The 19124-nt window shown below is 46.1% G+C and overlaps 1 long non-coding RNA gene across 1 annotated transcript in view; it reads right to left on the reverse strand.

Annotated features, from left to right (window-relative positions):
- Window positions 1-19124, reverse strand: part of LOC135058272 (uncharacterized) — a 357308-nt gene that overhangs the window by 7707 nt on the left and 330477 nt on the right. The window contains exon 4 of the long non-coding RNA XR_010244719.1: window positions 8726-8819. This is a non-coding gene — a long non-coding RNA (uncharacterized LOC135058272). The remainder of the gene's footprint in view (window positions 1-8725; window positions 8820-19124) is intronic.

Genomic DNA, 19124 nt, shown 5'->3' on the forward strand with positions numbered 1-19124 from the left:
AGAAAAACGCAGGCGTGCCAGGAAAAATGCAGGCGTGGCTGGGCGAACGCAGGGCGTGTTTGTGACGTCAAAACAGGAACTGAATAGTCTGAAGTGATCGCAAGCGCTGAGTAGGTTTTGAGCTACTCAGCAACTGCACAAAAAAACTTTGTAGCCGCTCTGCGATCTTTTCGTTCGCACTTCTGCTAAGCTAAAATACACTCCCAGTGGGAGGCGGCTTAGTGTTTGCACGGCTGCTAAAAACTGCTAGCGAGCGATCAACTCGGAATGACCACCTTAATTGGAGTATTGGACTTACAATTTGTGCAATGGTTAAAATGTGACTTTTACTACTGAAGCTGTCCAGCCGCACCTCTACGTGTTCTCCTGATGTTTATATTCGAGTTGCAGTGTTTAAAGCACATACAGATGCATCTAGCTGCAATATGCCATGCAGCGTGGGATGGCTCTCGTGAGTTGGCAGCCAGGCTCTGTGCAGCTCTGCTAAGGTTGGGCATCTTTTTTGCCAAAAAATGCGTTTTATTCGCAACACAATGTGACTAGGATGCACAAGGAGACTCTGTTGCTTAATGTGATATGCGGCAACTTGTATATTGCGTGTGACTGAGTCTGTATAAGGAGCACAGTGGAACATGTATTTGAAAAAAGCTGCTGCAGCTGCATTGTAGCACTTCCTGAACAGACTCAGTCGCACACAATATACAAGTGTCATATATCACATTAATCAGCGTAGTCTCCTCGTGCGTCCTAGTCACAAATAAGATGCATTTTTGGCAAAAAAAGAAGTATAAAGTCCCCCGACAGTAGATAATTCCAGTGCCAGAGTATACAGCGCATGCGCAGGTCTCCGAAAAAATGTCCACCGCGCAATTTTTTTGGAGACCTGCGCATGTGCTATACACTCAGGCATTGTGCCAGAGTCTCTAGCGCTCAGAGCACTGCCGGCTATGGGAGAGGAGGGAGACTGCACACGGGTCCCCTCCTCTCTTGATAAGCCGCTGGTCAGTGCTGAAAGTAGGGTGGTATGGGGTGGTACGGAGTACCATTAAGAAATATGGTGGTGGTACTCAGTACCACCAGCCAACCACTGGGGCATTTTTGTGTGGGACATAAAATGGTGTCAGTGGCATAATTGTGTGTGGCATAATATGTAATAGGCATTACGTGTGTGGCATAATGTGTAATCGGAATTAGGGTGTTTGGCATAATGTGTAATGGGCATTATGGTGTGTGGCATAATGTGTAATGGGCATTATGTTGTGGCATAATGTGTAATTGGCATTACATTGTTTGGCATAATGTGTAAGGGGCATTATGGTGTGTGGAATAATGTGTAAGGGGCATTACGGTGTGTGGCATAATGTGTAATGGGCATTATGGTGTGTGGAATAATGTGTAATGGGCATTACGATGTGTGGCATAATGTGTAATTGGCATTACGGTGTTTGGCATAATGTGTAATGGGCATTATGGTGTGCGGCATAATGTGTAATTGGCATTACGGTGTTTGGCATAATGTGTAAGGGGCATTATGGTGTGTGGCATAATGTGGCCATGCCCATAATGTCATGTAGCCACTCCCCTAGTTTTGTGTGACCACTCCCACTCATGACACATGACCACGCCCATATGTAATTATCAGTACCACTAAGAAAAAAAATTCTACTTGCACCACTGCCGCTGGTACTGTATATAGCAAATTATGTGGTGCCGCGCCCCCCCCCCATAAAATATAATTTCTTAAAGCCTTATTATATCACAGCCACAAGAACTGATTTCCTGGGCCTGGTTATCCAGAAGCATTTGCTGGGGCAGTGAGATTCTTGGATTTAAAAAATATATATATTTGATCCCTGGATTGAATTTGATCTGCTTTTTGCCAGTTCCCTTCCATGCTTTGCTGGATAACTTGGATTCTGCAACCTGGACTGAACCTGACAAGCTTTTGCATTTGTCCACACAATGACATAGTTGCCTACCCTCCCTCATTCTGCAGGAGACTCCCTGAAATAGAAGCGATCTCCCTGACTCCCTGAATAGTCCAGCAATCTCCCTGACTCCCTGAATAGTCCAGCAATCTCCCTGACTCCCTGAATAGTCCAGCAATCTCCCTGATTACACCTCATCCCCATTATATAGCTGTTACATTCTTGAGGTAAAAAAATAAATCAGAGATATATACCTTCACTTGGAATCATTCTGTGCCATTTCCCTGCATTGGTTATAAGGCAGAATGATCCCTATGGCTACATACATTTTAAATAAGGTTTCTCATGGCCACTTACACTATATGGAACCTCCTGTAAAACACAATACATAAACAAATCCTGCAAAATATCAGTGTCTTTTCTTCAACAAATAGATCTTACTAACTTTGGGGCTCATTTACATTTGGATGTAAGTCATTTTATGACACTCCTCTCAGATGTAGCAGCGCACATCTGTGCTGATAGCTGTTACTTCATATAAGGATGGCCATTGGTGGGTTACCCATTGATGGTCACAATCGATAGCAGGGACGTGCAGTCAGGGGAGGCAGTGCCTCCCCTGTCATTAATGATTAAGATAATACAAAGAAGATGCATATGACACATATTCTGTGTCATATGTATCCTCTTAATATTATTCTTATCATTGCTCCCCTCCTTATGTGTTTGGGAGGCACCGATCGTGGTGCCTCCCGTTGTCTCTGGGGAAAGGTATGGGAGCGGGGGGCGGGCACGGGCGGGGACTAGCCATGGGCAGTAAAAGCCCATTGAAAATATATGGGAAAGCGGCACCATTAGAGGTGCCGCTTTCATACAGGGACGTGCTTTCAACCTATGAAAGCACGTCCCTGTCAGTGAGGCCACAGTGATTGGCCAGCGGATCCGTCACTGGATCCGCTGTCAATCACTGTGTGGGCGGCTGGATGCGGCAGTGGTGCGGGCGGCGGGATGCGGCGGTGGTGCGGGCGGCGGGATGCGGCGGTGGTGCGGGCGGCGGTGGAGCGGGCGGCGGGTTGCGGCGGCGGTGCGGGCGGCGGAGGTTTACCTTTAGCCTGCAGAGTTTGGCAGCGGAGCGGTACCAGTTTCAAAAATGGCGCCTCAGCGTCATTTTTGAAATTCAAGATGGCCGCCACGAGCCAATCACGGCTCGCCGCGTCATCGCCCCGCCCCCTCCGGCTGACTTATATAAGTCAGCGCGAGACAGAGGAGCGTCAGTCCGACGGCGGAGGAGGAGCTGTGAAGAGCTCCTGAAGAAAGAAGACGCCGGAAGTCCTGGATGGGCGGCGGCTATGCAAAAGAGCTTAGCAGCCGCCGCCCACCAGGTGAAGACACTGGAAGCCCTGGGGAGGTGGCGCCCCCCCAGGTGAAGACGCAGGAAGCCCTGGGAAGGCGGCGGCCACGCAAAAGAGCTTAAAGGCCGCCGCCCCCAGGTGAAGATCCAGTTTAATAAAACTTATTTTTAAGACCGTGTGGTGTTTTATTTTAATATTTTCTTTACAGGTGGACTACAGGTGCCAGCGGGCCCTTTATGTCCGGGCATGCTGGCACTTGTGGTTCTCCAAGTGCCAGCATGCTGGGGCAGGCTTGCTGGGACCTGTAGGCCACCTGTAAAGAACAATATTACTATTCTTTGCAGGTGGACTACAGGTGCCAGCGGGCCCTTTATGTCCGGGCATGCTGGCACTTGTGGTTCTCCAAGTGCCAGCATGCTGGGGCAAGCTTGCTGGGACCTGTAGGCCACCTGTAAAGAACAATATTAACACAATGAACCCCGCACCCACCGCCACCAGGGGTGCGGGGCATAGCTCTGGGCTATCAGCCCAGTGCTGGTTATTGCTCGGGAGGGGGGACCCCATTTTTATTTTTTGGGGTTCCCACTTTCCGAGGAATTCCAACCCTGGGCTGACTGGCTGGGGGGATGATTCATGTTATGGCAGGGGGACCCCACACTGTCTCCCCTGCTATGGCATTACTCCCCCTGGCTGGTTCTGCCTAGTGCTGGTTTTATTGATGTATCGGGGGAATACACCTTTTTTTTTTTCTCGTGGGGGGGGGGGGGGGCTTGTTAGCTGCCAGTGCCTCCCCAACCAGTGACCTCACCGCACGTCACTGATCGATAGTACCATTGATGGGTAACCTCGATGGTGTGAAACCATCTGCAAGGTTTCACCCACTGACAGTCGCCCCTGCTTTACAATTCATTAAGTTATGGGTCAATGAAAGCCCAGGGACCAAGCTTCTGGGGAGTGTCGGGGTCAGAGCTAAGCTCAATGTCCCAGCACATTGTCACCAAAAAATAATAATAATAATGTATATATATATATATATATATATTTATATCTTGTGCATAATTGATTGTTCTGGTTCCCCCATCTATGGCAAAAGTATTCAACAATAGTCTATCTCCCTGAAATGCTTTTTTTCAAAAGTAGGCAAGTACGCATAATGCTGATACCTGGGTTGTGATCTACAGATGGAGACACGATCATCTTGGCTTCTCTGCTGCGCCTAGGTACACCATGGTTTATTAGCATAAGCCTTTCAGCTATTGTTCTCAGCTGCAATACAATACAGAGAGAACAATACAGCAGGGGATTAAATCCGACTGGCCAGTCTCAATTACTCCTATTAAAGGCCAAGATAACGATGGCTCTATCTGTATGTATTTAATTGCTACTGCCTGATTCCTGTAGGTAGAGCATACTGGGCAATACAAATTGAAGACATATAACAGGTCAGCAACTTTCTGTTTTATCTGCTTGCTTACTGCCGCTGCCATATTGTGCAAAGTGTCTGCTACTGGGGTCCTATCTTACATAGAATATTACCACTCACTTATTAGGAACAGAATGGCTGATTGGATGGTGCCATCGAGGCCCAGCTCAGAGAGGCTCAGCTTCAGCTTATCATAAATTGCAACGACACTAAACGGTTTCTAAAGCATGCACACGCAGGCATTACTGCATGGTTTCGTGGCTCGATATACCCCATACAGGGAGATGTAACAGAGCTTCCAAAGAGGACAGGTGGAGAAATTTACCATAGCAACCAATCAGGTTCTCAGTATTATTTTATAGAATGTACTAGATAAATGATAGCATGAATCCGATAGGTTGGTATTTGCAACACCTCCACTTGTGCTGGACGGGGCACACATCCAGGTCTTACAGGTATCACAATAGTGATGCATCAGGATACCCTAGAGCACAGGTTCTCAAACTCGGTCCTCAGGACCCCACACGGTGCATGTTTTGCAGGTCTCCTCACAGAATCACAAGTGAAATAATTAACTCCACCTGTGGACCTTTTAAAATGTGTCAGTGAGTAATTACTACACCTGTGCTCCTGCTGGGTTACCTGCAAAACATGCACTGTGTGGGGTCCTGAGGACCGAGTTTGAGAACCCCTGCCCTAGAGTGTGATACTAGCAGGAGATGACACATCTGCTACCAGAGAACTGCACCCTACAAGTTGCCATTAATACACCAGTTTAATTTCATGTGCAGAACGGGTCCAGGTATGCGAACGCTTCAGTCTGAGTGACAGGCAAAGGGCGTTCGGAGGGAGGGACGGGGGCGGGGGTGGCCAGCGTTGCAATGCCACCGGCAACAGCAAGCTAGATTAAGCCGTCGCAGATGAACATCACAACTAATGGTCACGATGTTCATCTGAGATTCAAATGCACAGAGGAGGTGGTATGGAGGCAGGAGGTGGCATGCACCTCCTCCTGCATTTCCATTGCAATCGCAACGCTGCTGCAAACATCTTCGCAATTGCAATCCTAAGTGAATTAGGACATATTGTATATCAGGATCAGGAGGACACAGTGTCTTCAGAACCATACTGTCACCAAGGGGAGATTTATCAAAGCTGGGAGAGAGATAAAGTAGAGATAGATAAATTACCAACCTATCAGCTCCTAGTTGTCCTTTTTTTTAAATACAGTCTGTAACATGGCAGTTAGGACCTGATTTGCTGATACTGTATCTCTCTCTCTCCAATTTATCACTCTCCAAACTTTGATAAATTTCCCCCCAGGTCCGTATTAGAAAATAATAAAAATGACTACTTAACTAAGTACTTACAGTATGTGCATTCATCAAAACAGTTGATCCACGGATCTAAGCTTTATCCAGCAAGTTGGACAAAAGTGGGGCTCATCCACCGTCCATGAATTACTTACTGTAGATAACTTTCAAAGGTTTAGCTTTGTCAGAGTTCTGTGAAACACTGTATATAAAAGGCAGAGACAGGAGACGGGAGCTAGAAGTTCATTTGTATCGGAGCGGGCAGGGCTTGGCGTACGATAAAGGTCTGGGAGAAACACGAGTGTGTGCAGATGATGCTATGCAGCCCCCGCCTTTGGGATCCGTTTTTGATGGCTAATCACAATTTGCTAAACTCAAAATATCCGCATTAACATTTCCAAGCAAATTGTTTGCACATAACTAATCATTGCTCCCATCCTCAGACACCCCTCAATGATCACTAAATTGCTCTTTTTATTCCCCTGCTCTCCGCAGATACTGAATCCTTTGAATTTTCTCTTAAGCGCCGTTGCTATAACACCAGCAGTTCTGGCTTTTTTTCCTCATTTCGCTGAGACTGTTCTCCATTTATTAAAGTTGAGCTGTAGAAATGGTAATTTTGTTAACTTTCTTTTTATCACAAGATTGAATATTTACTTAGTGAAGCTCTCATTGTCTACATTTTGCTAGGCTGATACAATGCAGATTTAATCTCATTATGATGCTCTTGATAAATGGAACACAGCAAGCAGAACTAAAGCACAATATGCATGGGTGAAAGTTAGAGTGCATTACTCTCTGACCCCCCCCCCCCCCCCCCCCCATCCTTATATCTGGGACCTGTGACGGCCGCACCCCTCTGCAACACTGCCCCTGGTGGTAGATATCTCAAACCTCTTGAAAACCCCACCAATCCCCCCCCCCCTCCTCCTTGGCCATCACATGCTCATCAGATCTTTCCTCATGCCCCTTAGATATCCCCTCATGCCCCCAGGATCTAGCCACATGTCCCTTGTATGACCATAAGACCCCACAGCATGCCCCATTCATTATATGAGACCACAACACATGCCACCAGACATTCATACATACACCCAAACCTCTACAAATCATCAGACCTGTCTATGTGCCTATCAGATATCTCCACATGCTCCATGAGCTCTGACATGTCCATCAGACCACACCCCACATACAGAACTTCCTAATCTTTCCACAAGTCCTCATACTTCTCGCATATCCAACACAACTCCTCATATGCCCATCAGATCTCCCCATGCGCCCTATTGACTTCCCTGCATTTACCTTACATTTCCATCAGACCTCCACACTGCTCCCTGACTTTCCCTACATTCCTGTTAGACTCCTTTTATGTCCATTAGACCTCCACACATGCTCCCTGACCTCCTCACATGCCTGTTTGACTCCTTTTATGTCCATCAAACCTCCACACATGCTCCCAGAATTTCTCACATGTCTGTTAGACTTTTCTTATGTCCATCAGACCTCCACACATGCTCCCTGACCTCCTAACATGTCTGTTATACTTCTTTTATGTCCATCAAACCTCCACACATGCTCCCAGACCTTCCCACATGTATGTTAGACTTTTCTTATGTCCATCAGACCTCCACACATGCTCCCTGACCTCCCCACATGTCTGTTAGACTCCTCATGTTCCTCAGACCTCCACACATGCTGCCTGACCTTCCCACGTCTGTTAGACTCCTATGTCCAGCAAACCTCGACAGATGCTCCCTGGCCTCCCCACATGTCTGTTAGACTCCTCATGTTCCTCAGACCTCCACACTTGCTGCCTGACCTCCCCACGTCTGTTAGACTCCTATGTCCAGCAAATCTCCACACATGCTCCCTGACCTCCCCACATGTCTGTTAGACTCCTCTTATGTCCATCATACCTCCTCATATGCTCCATGGCCTCCCCACATGATCTTGACCACCTTACATGCCCATTATACCTCTTCTCATGCTTCTGGATATCTCCCACATGCCCATCAGTCCATCTACACATGTACATCAGACTACCACACGAGTTTTACTCCTCCCCCACATGTCAACCATACATCCCCACATCAGACCTCCTCATATGGCTTTTCATACCTCCCCCATTTGCCTGAGCAGCTGGAGCCCAAAAATTCTGCGGTGCGGGGGGAAGGGGAGAGAGTGCACTTTACTCCGTCCTCTTCCTCTGATTGGATGTGCTGCTCTGTACAGAGGAGGAGTATGCTGCTCCCAATCGGCACCTTACTCTGCTTTGTACCAATGCAGATGATAAGTCACATTGGGAGCAGCTGGCTGCGAAACATTGCTCTCCCTCATTGGTGCTCTTTCACATTAGTGTCCAGAGCACGAGCAGCCATGGCTGAGATTCAGGAGACATGCCTCTGATGTCACAATGTTGCGTGCATGATGTAATGACATCACACAGATGGCTTTGTACAGCGGTACCAGTAAGGCTGCCCGACTGGAGCATTTAAAGGATGCGATCCTTCCTGCAGGTTGCCTTTCCAAGCTAGCCAGAAGTGAGGGCCATGGCACACCCCTAATTACGGTTTTGGTTACAACAATTCTTATGAGTTTACCAATAAGGACTAAGTTTTTGAGTTGTGGTCACGTGACTGGCACACCATAATGCTGGAATGTCTGATTGCCACTTTGCAATCCAGATCAATTTACTTTCCCCAGACTCACCTGTTAACAGGGATCCGGAAAACAATTAGCACATCGTAGGATAAACCGGCTGCGTGCCACTCTTACTGTATTTGCAGTTGTCACTCTCTGTTCCCTGCAGAGACCAAACATGACGCGCTCAGATTTATAATGACATAAACCGCTAAGTTAGCAAAGAACTCACAACCAATCAAGCAAACAGTATAAAATCAGCAACATGATGTCCACTTGTATAATGAATAAATGGCGCCGGCTATGGAGACCGGCGCGAGTGATGACAGCGCTTATTACTCAGTTTGCTTCATATGAAATCTGCACCTTGTTTCCTTACTTCTGGGATCTAAGAAATAAGAGGAAATATTCTGAGCTAAACAGAAAGGAAATAAACATAACAGTACAGATAAATCGTTCAAGATAAATGCAGTTATCCAAAGCACAGAAATGAGGCGGTGAGCGGGGAATCACAGAGATATTCCCATTAATGCTATAAACGTTTGTCACAGTACAGAGAGATGAGCTTGATGGAAAAATTGGCAAATTTCTCTCTCTAAATACTAAAACAATATTCTAAAATATCCCAGCTGCAGACAGTAATGCAGACTCGGCTCACGCACAATGGGGGTCATTCCGAGTTGATCGTAGCTGTGCTAAATTTAGCACAGCTACGATCTTCTTCCCTGATATGCGGGGGGGGCGCCCAGCACAGGGCTAGTCCGCCCCGCATGTCAGTCCGGCCCCCACCCCTCGCAGAAGTGCAAAGGCATCGCACAGCGGCGATGCCTTTGCACTTCAAGAGTAGCTCCCGGCCAGCGCAGCTTTAGCGTGCTGGCCAGGAGCTACTCATCACTCCCCGGCCCGCAACGGCTGCGTGTGACGTCACGCAGCCGCTGCGGCCCGCCCCCCGTTCGGTCCGGCCACGCCTGCGTTGGCCGGACCAAACCCACAAAACGGCGGCCAAACGCCGCCGTTCCGCCCCCTCCCACCCAGCGATTGCCTCTGCCTGTCAATCAGGCAGAGGCGATCGCATCCCTGCTATGGCCTTCGGCCATCTGGCATGTGCCGGCGCACTACGGCGCCGGCACATGCGCAGCAGGGACCCATTCGCTCTGCTGCGTTAAAACGCAGCGAGCGAACGGGTCAGAATGACCCCCAATGTTTTCCTACAGCACAGGATTTCAAACTCAGTCCTCGGAACCCCACGCAGTTCAAGTTTTCCAGGTCACCTGTGGATTTTTAAAATGTGACAGTTGGTGGTACACAGTACAGCTGCCAGGTGACCTGGAAAACATGACCTGTGCGGGGTCTTGAGGACAGAGTTTGAGAACCACTGATCTACAGCATATACAGATATGTCCCTCATGCACTTATCCTTTTTACACCATATAGTCAAAGACGTGACTTAGACGTGACTTAGACGCTCTGCCACAGGGTACAATAGCCTGTGTGTTGCCGGAGGTGCAGGACTTTGCGCAAGTGCTCCCGTTTTTTGTTAAAGCGGCAATCATTTACACGGCAAAACCAACCTCCGGCAATTCGCAGGCCATTACATTTAGCCCCCGCTGTTCTGGGCACTTCGGATTAGTATTTCTGTCACAGATGGATTGGTATAAGGTTGCAGTTTAAGTACAATGCTATGATGCGCAATTCATGATGCGTCCCAATTGTAACAGACGCACGACTTTTTACACAGGTTGTTGTCGGAGTCGCACACAGCAGCTGAATGCAGTGGTGGCACCGATGTCTGTGACACCTGGTGCTGTAGACACACTAGGGCATGGCCTAGCGGTAAGGGGGCGTGGCCTCATGGGGAGCCCCCGCTTACAACACTCCGGGGTCGTGCCCAGAATTCTCTGAGATGCTGGGCTGCCCCAAGAGAACCTGCATGTCTTGTCGGCTCCTCCTCACTGACAGGAGCTGGTTGCTGCATGAGAATATTACACTGCAGCACCTGGATCCCTGGCACTGTGGAGGAGCTGGCATTTTTGGTGTCATCCCCTGGAATGGTGACAGCCGGGTGCAGTGTTCCTCCCCCCGCACCTCCCTTGTGATGCCTCTGGCTGAATGTAATGCCAGCACGTTTTTATTTTTTTAATTCTGCATGGTGCAGTTTATTGGTCGATGGTGCACCAAAAACAGCCTTGAGGATAGGGGTCTGGGACTCCAGGTCGACAACAAAAAGGTCGACACACCTTACGTCGACGCCAAATGGTCGACACACCTTAGGTCGACATGGACAAAAGGTCGACATGGACAAAAGGTTGACAGGAACAAGGTCGACATGGAAAAAGGTTGACATGAGTTTTTTATGGTTTTTTTGTGTTGTTTTCCTCGTAGAGTGACCGGGAACCCCAATTAGTGCACCGCGTCCCCTCGCATGGCTTGCTTCGCTCGCCATGCTTCGGGCATGGTGCCTTCACTCCACTCCGCTTCGCTCGGCACAGATTACCGTTCCAATCGTAGTCTACGTGGATCGTTAAGTATGAAAAAGTTCCAAAAAAAAAAAAAATTGTGAAAAACTCATGTCGACATTTTTCCATGGCGACCTTGTTCCTGTCGACCTTTTGTCCATGTCGACCTTTTGTCCATGTAGACCTAAGGTGTGTCGACCAATTGGCGTCGACCTAAGGTGTGTCGACCTTTTTGTTGTCGACCTGGAGTCTGAATACCGAGGATAGGTGTACAGTATGTAGACACAAGTGTTCCAACAAATAGCATATATGGTATAATTAGCGCTATCCATCCAAGGCCAATATGAGACACAGGGACATCGGGCACTGTAAATAAAATGCTGTGACAAGGTATTGCAAGAGGACAGTCCTTTTTGTTCAGACTTGGGATATGTGGTTGTACTTTCCCAAAAAATATGGCAGCGCTCAGTGAGCAACACATTTAAAGAAAGTGCAGTTTGATCTATACAACATATGGAATAGATTTTAAAGGATTTATTTTACTCAGAAAATGTAACAATCTTTTGTCGGTCCCCTTAGTTATATAAAGGTGGAGTAAGGTAGATGCCAGTCTAGTCCTCAAAGGTACCCGCTTTGGACTTAAACATGGGTGGGAGAGGGATACCACCTGCACATGCTCAGAGGATCAGCAAATGGACTGGCATTGAATTGCATCACTAATGCAGAAGTGGACAATTTGCGTAAGGAGAGGTCTCCGAAATTTAGGAATCTCTGACATAATGGAAGATTCGGTGCAAAATTGCTGTAATATATACATATACATACTGTACAGTATGTGCGAGCATATTCGGTAGCCACATAAAACAGCAGAGAGCATGTTGCAGCGCGGATTGGCGCAGCTTCCAGCTACTAGCATCTAGGCTCTCTGTGTTGAGGTCTCTGTACCATTAACTGTCCTTTCACAGCACATTGCCCAGCAGGTGACAGACAATTGCACACAATACAGATAAATGCCATTAAAAAACCATTTGCTTTTCAGATCTTTGTGTGATACCGGGTCTCAGCCCTTGGGGAAAATTGTCTTAACACCTAGATGCATCAAGGGATAAAAAAAAAAATAGAACAATTGACTGGGAAAATCGGATACAGTTTATTTGGTAACATTAATATTTGTTTGTACTGTGAGTCCAAGGATAGTTTTATTGTATCATGTATTCCCTTTTATCTACTTTACTGATGATTACAAACTATTATATTATTTAAAAAGAACTAGTGGTTTCAATTTAAATCTGGTTGACAGTAGCTTCACTAGGTTTGTGAAAGAGAATGAGAGCGGCTCACCCGGAATTACTGTAGATTAGCTGAGCCAGGCATTCCCGGAAAAACATCGGGTCCGAAAAACTGCAGTTTTCTGACTTTTTTCTGATGTTTTACCGATTTTTTTTTACAGGCTATCCAGATGGATCGCCTGTAAAAAAAAAAAAAAAACCTTCTCCCGAAAACACACAGATTCAGTGAAACCTGGGTGTTTTCGGGTGAAACAGCCCCGTTTTCGGATGAAAACGGGGCTGTTTCTGGGGATTCTGCTACGCCTGCTGGAGGCAGGTGAAGCAAAATCCCCGATAAGCTGGCACATGCCGCGGCTTATCAGGGCTAATTAGCTAGCCCCCGGTGGGACAATTAGCCCCAGTAAATTACCGGGGCTAATTGGATATCCCCCTTAATCCCCTGCTGTAATGATTTATGATGTATTGTTTTCTCAGCTGAGAACAATAGATGAAGGGTTTATGGTGTCCCTAGGTGCAGCACAGAAGCCAAGATAAACGTGGCTCCGTCTGTATAAAGCATATTTACAGTAACTACTCCAGTGGAACATCTGCCAGGAAGAGTGGGCAAGTCTCCCTGAGGCCATCCACTACCTGCGTGCAGCCACCCTCTGCCTGGGCAATCTTGGCAGCTGATGAGTCAGCAAGCGCATGCTTATTTAATCACTTTACTTCCACATTCAGGCCAGGCCGCACTGCGCAGTCATCCAGTTGTGCATGTGCAGTGCCAAGTAACTGCGACCGACATCGGACACTGCAGCCCGCGGATGGGACAGTGGGACAGTCCTGTGAAAATCAGGACAGTTGGGAGGTATGTGTATACTACAGATGCCTCCTGCTGCATTTGGATATCATTCATGCAGTATTGCAGAGCAGCTTCCCTGCACTTCCCTGCAGCTGTCAATACCTTACAATGCAGAATTAGGCCCGTTCTCTCTTTATGTGCACGAATAGCTTTCCTGCCTGAGACCCAAACTACTGCATCTGTCAGCAGCACACCACCAAATAGTTCCACCATGACATCTCGGCAGAGGCACAGAGACAGTCTGGTGATCCCTCTCCTGCTTTACTTCCTACTGTAACAATAAAAGACAATTAGCACATGAGAGTATTGTGCGCTCAAATTAAACTTACCTCAAAAAAACACTATGCTTTATATTGTAAAAATGTTTCCATTGTAGGCACAGACGTGTAATTATGTACTGTACTGAAAAATAAATACATTAAATCTATATTATGGGTTTCACTTACATTAAAATAACGTTTTTGGATATTTCAAAATGGACACTTTTTAAAGGTATTACTGTATATTGAAGCAGATTAAATAGCAGCAACCTCTCCTGCAGATTGAGTACCTAGCCTATGTCATGTAATAGCTACAATAAGGCTGTTATTAGTTCAAATCCACCAAGTAAAGCTATACTTACAAGTGAAGAGATTAATTTATTGCCTCACCTTCCTCCCATTATCAGTGCTCTTAGAGTCACTTGATGTTAGCAAAAGCCCTAATGCACATGCTCATTGTCTATTGCATAATCTGAGAGAGGAGGGTCATGTACTGCAAGATTATACAACAGACAGCAGTAGAGCACAATGTCTGAGGACTAACATTGTCTGAGGACAATATTTAACTCTAAAATGGCACATGAAGTGTGGGGAATTCTCCCAGTCTCAAATCATCAATCTCCCACTTGCATCAAATCCAATAACCAGTCCAGACTAATAATTATGGTGCCTTTATTGTGGTAGCCCATTTGCTTTTAGATATAACTTTGTGTCCTGTTACATGAAGATCCACCTTCTGTCTGAGAATACAGCACCATTCTCTAAGCTACCTTTCTCCTTCAACACCTCTATACCTCTATATACTGTAACACTAGATGTTGTCCCCACAACTTTCTGCATTTCTCTCTCCTGCTCTCCATTTCCACCTCTCTCTCTCTCTTTTCGGTGCACGGTGCACCCTCTATTTTTCTCTTCTCTCTCCCTCTCCAACTCCATCTTTTTCTTCCCCCTCATCTGTTCATTTCTCTTTCTCCATCTGGCACCCTTCCCACTTTTTCTCTTTTTGTATTCCCCTTTCTACTGTCCTGCAAATCTGTCTGCCTCTTCCATCCTCACTTTCTTCAACATTACCTTGAATGTAATGTAATGTAAATTATCTTTAACATTACCTTTTGTATTCTCTTTTATTCTTTTTATCTTTACTATTTCCTTTTTACTTTGTGTCAGTAGCCTGTGCAGCCCTGTGTGCCTTTTTACGTTCTTCAACATTGTATATATATTTATGGCTGTGCATAATGTTGCGATGTTGTCAGTGTTGTCATTATGAAGTGATGCGTAATGGGTAAATATGGTAAATAAGAGAAGTGTTGGAGATGGTAGATGTGAGTTCTGGTGGAACACTCTGGTAGTGACATCATTGACACTGACATGGGTCAGAGGTCAGTGTGATAGCATGTTTCTTATCAGCAGTTAATTTCATTAATTAGATCAGAAAGGCAGTGAGTAAGTTTTGTAACTAAGGGACACAGTTTTCATGGATGCACATTTTGACAAAAAAATATTTGTACTATAGCATCACCGGATAATTTCACAGCCCGTGGGGGAATCCTATCAATTACATCTAGTGATCCTTTAACAGATGTTAATTAGAAAATTGAGGAATTAGAAATCTATCCTTTTCTTGTCTGTAAAGTGGAAATGTATCATTCTTGTTCAATGGTTTAAGTGCATTCCATTTACATACATAAAGTATTCCACAGTGACAACAAGTACATACAAAAAGACGTTCTTCTTTTTAAAGCATTAGTTTCATTTAAAATGAAAGTGAATCAGGACATTTAAATGCCTCCTACTTAGTAATATTCATTTAACAGAACTTTTCATTAACTCGCTCAAAGAAACAAAGATTAAAGAACCAGCTACTGTATTCGTTTTAGCCCTTTGGTTTTTAAAGCTTTAATTTGTTGGCTGCTCTGTATTTACTGTATGGGTGATGTGATTTCTGCCACCTTCCCGTAGGATAATGGGGGTCATTCCGAGTTGATCGCTAACTGAAAAAAGTTCGCTGTACAGCGATGATGCAATAAAACGGTACTTCTGCGCATGCGGTGCAATGCGCTCGTGCGATGTACTGTCACAACGACAAAGTAGTTTCACACAAGGTCTAGCGAAGCTTTTCAGTCGCAGTGCTGTCCGCAGACTGATTGACATGAAGGGGGCATTGCTGGGTGTCAACTGACCGTTTTCAGGGAGTGTTCGAAAAAACGCAGGCGTGCCAGGAAAAACGCAGGCGTGGCTGGGCGAACGCAGGGCGTGTTTGTGACGTCAAATCCAGAACTGAACAGTCTGAAGTGATCGCAAGCGCTGAGTAGATCTGGAGCTGCTCTAAACCCGCACAATTTATTATTGTACTCGCTCTGCGATCCTTTCGTTCGCACTTCTGCTAAGCTAAAATGCACTCCCAGAGGGCGGCGGCTTAGCGTTTGCACGGCTGCTAAAAACTGCTAGCGAGCGATCAACTCGGAATGACCCCCAATATTCTAGATTTAAATATCATGTCTGCTGTAGTGACAAAGAACCGCTCTCTTCTGCCCTGGATTCCTCGGTGACCTTTTCATTGGCCACTAAGAGTTGCATTGTGCTGACCGAGTACCTAATGAAACTGTTGGTAGTCTTCAGAACAGCTCTATGACTCTATAAATCCCGACTCTGCATGAGCCAGCAAAATGATCAGCCGGCATTGTCCCTATTTTCCGGTGAGCAGTTTTTCGGACAGAGTAGACTGTGCCGCTGATGCATTGTCAGCTGAGGGCCTTAGCTGTTTGCTGAACTTATTACAGTTTTGTGCTTGCAGGGTACGGAGTCTGCAGCTACTGTAGAAAATATACAGCCTGCCACGGCTTAAGTACTGCTTGCAGATGCCATAGGACATTCAGCACCATGAACAGCTCCATGTGATTTTCTAGGGCAGGGTGATCTCTTCTCTATTTCATCAATGTCTGGCTGATACTCTCACATTTAGAGAGGTCCTATGGCTCTCTCAATCAATTCCCTTGTCTGGATTTTCCCTTTCCCCTTTACTCTGAGCGCTGATGTCTTTTAGATGAGATTGGATACAGCTGTGAGGTACACTCGGTAATGTCTCGATTCATCACGAGAGAGAGGGGGGATGACTTTCCGCTACCAAAATATATCTGCAAGCTCTTTGCAAAAATGAAAACAAAATGTTTTAAATGTCTCAGCACCTAATAAATTGGTTAGAAACACAAACGCTGGAATTGGCGTGACCTGGGCTTTCTGTTGCCGCTGGGGCGATTTACAAAACACACCACTTAGGAGTTTAAATTCACCTACAGTATGTCCATCCGACATAGCAATATACATTCATTTTGCATGTCCCTACACCATGGTGATGGGGCGGCAAAGGTACATGTAGGGCTCACAATCCATGATTAGTAAAATTAAATAAATAGTAATAATGATAAATTATTATTATTATTATTATTATTATCATCATCATCATCGGGAAATTTGCAGTGAATACATACATACAAACAATACACTATGGGGGTCATTCCGAGTTGATCTCTAGCTGCCGTTGTTTGCAGCGGAGCGATCAGGCTAAAAATCTGCATTTCTGCGCATGCGTATGCACCGCAATGCGCACGTGCAACGTACGGGTAAAAAGCCATTAGTGGTTTTGCACAGGTTCTAGCGAAGTTTTCAGTCGCTCTGACGGCCGCAAGAAGATTGACAGGAAGGGGGCGTTTCTGGGCGTCAACTGACAGTTTTCAGGGAGGGTTTGCAAAAACGCAGGCGTGTCTGAAAAAACGCAGGCGTGGCTGGACATTCGCTGGGCGGGTGTATGACATCAAATCTGGTCACGAATAGGCTGAAGTGATCGCAAGCGCTGAGTAAGTTCAGAGCTACTCAGAAACTGCACAAACTGTTTTTGCAGAGCTCGGCTGCACGTGTGTTCGCACTTCTGCTAAGCTAAAATACACTCCCAGTGGGCGGTGGCTTAGCGTTTGCACGGCTGCTAAAACTAGCTAGTGAGCGATCAACTCGGAATGACCCCCTCTATAAAGAATCAAAGAGACAGAACAAGGGGAAATACCAGAAAGTGAGATATTGAGGGGTCTATTCATGAAGCAGTGAAAAGAGTAGAGAAGTGAGCCAGTGGAAAAGTTGCCCATGGCAATCAATCAGCTGCTCTGTACAATTGTATAGTGGGCAAATTATAAATGTTACGTCAATGCTGATTGGTTGCCATGGGCAACTTCTCCATTGGCTCACTTCTCTACTCTTATAACTGCTTCATACATTTACCCCACAGTCTCTGTAACACACTCAGCTTCTCCAGGGCTACTTCACGCCCGTGCTCATCACCACTCAGTGGGTCCAACTTCTTTAAGATGCCCACGGTGTCCGTGCATCAGTACAGTACTGGCGGTGTCCAGTTCCCCGCTGCGGCATCCCACGCCCGCTCTCCCATGTCACGGCACGGAAGCACCGTTCTGCCTTGACTCTGCAGCGCAGCTCTCCACCGTCTTGCATGACTCCCCCCGATTCTCCAGTGTGTCCCATGGTGTGTACACACAGAGAAGCAGTTGCGATTGAGATGCGTGGTATCAGAGATGTATTAAAAATGTACTGAGCGTCCCTGGGCGATGACAGGGAGGTGACTATACAGATTGCAGGCCATAGTCCTTCCCGATTCAGACACGCGCCTGTACATCCGGGGAGGGGCTGATACTAGCGTTAGCATAAAGTCACAGATGCAACTGCATCAAACGACAGTAAGCGGTCGCAGCAGCGTGGGACTGAGAAACATGGCCAAACTGTCCCCGAGACCATAAACCCAAGTTGTCACATTGCTATAAAAGTAACTTTCTACTATGATAAGAATGACAAAACAAAAAAAAACAAAAAAAATCCTTCTGTTAATATCTTTTGTTTCAGGAGATCTGCAATCAGGATGCATGCGACAGCGCCGATTTATTACTCAATGCAGATATTGTTCGGATCGTCACTTGATTTTGAGCAGCAATCTGTGGTAATGACGGTGTTTTTATGAAAGTGGGGGATTATTTAGGGCAAGATGTTTGGGTGCTTTTATCAGCTGGTTGATTGACTGTGAGAATCTTCAAAGGCTGTAATTTATTTTGTATTTCTTTGAGATTTTTGCTGCGCGCAGCTATCTCAGGGGAGAAGCCGGCGGTTCCTGCATACAACTAACACAATTTGTCTGACTCATAAGAACACTATTTATTTTGTGCAGCATCGATATGAAACTGTAAAATTCATTAAATTAAAATTGTGTTAGTTCTTATAAATAATCATAAAGCACAATCTCAGTGGGCAAAGCAAAGGCGGGGAAATGTTTTATTAAAGCCAACACGCGAGAGAGACCTGGAGCTCTGTGCTGAGTAGTGCATCAGAGACACAGTATTCACACACAGAGTACTCATACACACATAGCAAACCAATACATGCACACAGAGTACTCATACACACATAGCAAACCAATACACACAGAGTACTCATACACACATAGCAAACCAATACATGCACACAGAGTACTCATACACACATAGCAAACCAATACATGCACACAGAGTACTCATACACACATAGCAAACCAATACATGCACACACAGAGTACTCATACACGCATAGCAA

Source organism: Pseudophryne corroboree, chromosome 3 (assembly GCF_028390025.1).
Source record: "Pseudophryne corroboree isolate aPseCor3 chromosome 3, aPseCor3.hap2, whole genome shotgun sequence".
Lineage (NCBI taxonomy): Eukaryota > Metazoa > Chordata > Amphibia > Anura > Myobatrachidae > Pseudophryne > Pseudophryne corroboree.